Raw genomic sequence first — 2,860 nt, 5'->3', positions numbered from 1 at the left:
GTCATCGGGAACTTGTTTGACATATTGACCCAGCCTTTAGGTCACGAGCCTGCTTCTCTCCCCCTCCTCTCCCCCTCCTCCCCTCCTCTCCCCATCCCCCCTCCCTCCCCCTCCCCCTCTCCCTCCCCCTACCCCCTTCCTTCCCCCTCCTCCCTCCCTCCCCCCCTCCCTCTCCTCCCCCACGAAGTGCCATGCACTGTTTCCCATGCGTCCGCCCACCGAGCCACCCCTGGGCGCCCTTCTGTAAAGCCGTCATCAACGGAATTTTACGAATGCCAGATGTGTGTAACTGTCACTTCGTTGTCTTTATTTGGCCGGGACGCCGCTTTAGGTATTTCTTGTTTTCAGAAAGCTTTCAAATGAGACCACAGGGGATGTCACCTAAATGTCACCTACTCTTATGACCTCATTGCATATGTGATAATGGGCGTGGGTGGATTGTATATGTGCAGTAAATGAATGTATACAAACATGCATGGTGTATATATATTGGCCGGTCCCTATTACCGCAAATACGTACTTTTGTTTCAGAGATAAAAAGTTTAATTTCTGTTTAGAATGCAAATAGCTTATTGTTTAAAATTTCTATTATTGCTTGACCTTGTTTCAGGCATAATGGTCAGCATTGCAACCCATTCTGCAACCCCATCGTTTTTTGATAATTCACCCTTCCTCTTTCTTTTTATTTGTCAATATTATACATAGTCAATGCACGCAACTGCACTCGCCCATGCAATTAAAACCTCGCTTACTGGCAAAAATGTCATCGTAATACAAATTGGACAAGTTTCCCCTCGCGGTGGGAGCTCACAACTTCCGTTTTTTGTGGTAAAGACCGGGAGCGCGTCGTGCCAAGAGGTTGGCCGGAGCGAGAGGTATTCTGGGCCTTTTTTTCTCTCTTCCTCTCTCTTCGAGAATCGATGTTAGGTCTCCAGATTGCTGGAGGTTATAGTTTTATGGGCCATTAAAATCGGGAAACACGGGTCTTCTGGCCTTGGGTGTTCTCGGCGACGGTGCTCGTGGCATCTCGAGTATCTGGCAGTACAGCGTAGGTCATGACCATTTACGTGCGGTGATCTATAGGAGAGGCAATGTTTGGAGAAGCAGTTTTTCTTTTTTGTATTTCGAGACGACGCGATATAAGGTATGGGAGTTTATATGGTCGCACGGAGTAGCTGTTAATACTGAACTTAATATTCTCACCTGGGTTGGTAAAGCTATACTTATTGGATTATATCTTTAATGTTTTTTAAAAAATCTATACATATGGTTAAAAAGAAGCAGAAAGTGACGTGTATGATACGCGTAACACTTAAATTGCTAAGGGTACCTTTTTGTTGTATTGTTATTGATGACGATGATATTTTTGTTATTATTATTATGATCATCTTTATGCATATTTCTTATTTTTTGTACAATGTTTTTTTTTTTTTTCTCAGTATTCTAATTCTTACCGCGTTTAGAATTGAAGTTTGTGCTATTATTTTTTGTTGTTAATGCATTTATTTTGTGTTTAGTTTTGTTATTCTTTCTATTTTCATTAATCTTATTTTCTTAGTCTTGACTCTCTCTCCCCGTACCCCCCCCCCCCCAAGAAAAAAGTCTGGACAGTGCCGGCGGGCCCTAGAAAGCGTCGTGAGCGGAGGGACCGGGCCCAAAGTCGCCTGGCCGCCGCGCCGCCGCCCGCTCGCCAGTCGGTCGCGTCCAGGGTCAGCGGAGACGATCGGCCGCGCTGGGGTTAGGCATTTATTCCGAGAGCGATGGCGTGCGCTCGGCATCAAGGTTTTCGGAAATATTTCGCCGACGTTGTGATTAGGAAAAGAATTTACCATTGGTGTTATTGTATTTTATTTTATTTTGTGTGTGTGTGTTGTTCCATGTTTGTTTATATTTTCCCCGGTTCTTTGATTAGAGGTGTTGACTTTTATTTCTTTAGAGGAACGAAACAAAGGAGAATGGATCTCCCCTGAGTTCAGAATTCCAACTTGCAGGTTATTGCAAATTGCAGTCACCCTTCAATAAAGCAGGCGTATGGACGGAGAAGAGGTTGTGTCCAGCCTCTCATTGTTTTTCTCTCTCCTTTATTCTCTTAAATGTAAATGGTGTTCAGCTCTTCTTGTCTCTCTTTCCTCTCCTTTCTTCTCTCTCCATGTCTCCTAATTCTCTCTCCGCCCCCTTCCCCCTCCTGTCGAGATGCGAATATATTTTGCCTCCTTTCATATCGCTCTGGAGGCGAGGTGGCCAGGTGACAGGCCATCCGAAAGGGGAGGTGGCCACGTGCGCCGGCCTTGTCCATCCCATTTGTCTCGAGGTCTGGATTCCGACGGGGGGAGGGAGGGGGGAGGGGGGAGGGGGGCAGGCGCTGGGGCGGCGGCGGCGCTGGCGAGGGTTGCAGCCGCTGATGATTGTCGTTGCATAGGGTTGGCAATGACGGTACTCTTCCTAGGGTTTTTATGTGGCATCATTATTGTTGCTGTTATTTATTGGCTCGTGGAGTTATTTTTCATCATTATTGTCGTAAGTGCTGTTACAGACTCCCCTGGTGTGTTTCGTATAATGATAAACTAGTTGCTGCTGTTTATCGCTTTAATTACTGTGGTGCTACTGTTTCCATTTTTACCTTATTCTGGTAACTGTTGTCTTTTTGGAACGATCGTCATTGCGATGGCTGTCTCTCATTATAATGACTGGCAGCATCTTTATCTTCGTAAGTTAACAATCTCATCTCGCATTTCCGTTCCCCCACCGAAGGACGACACACGAGATAAAAGCCGCCCCTTAAAGCGCTAATGGGTCGCTTGAATCGCCTGTTAACCCTTGCAGAATCACACGGGCGTGTGGCTTCGTATCCTTTTTGGGG

This window comes from Penaeus monodon, chromosome 33 (assembly GCF_015228065.2).
Source record: "Penaeus monodon isolate SGIC_2016 chromosome 33, NSTDA_Pmon_1, whole genome shotgun sequence".
Classification (NCBI taxonomy): domain Eukaryota; kingdom Metazoa; phylum Arthropoda; class Malacostraca; order Decapoda; family Penaeidae; genus Penaeus; species Penaeus monodon.
The sequence above is the reverse complement of the archived record's forward strand: the minus strand, read 5'-3'. Positions refer to the sequence as shown.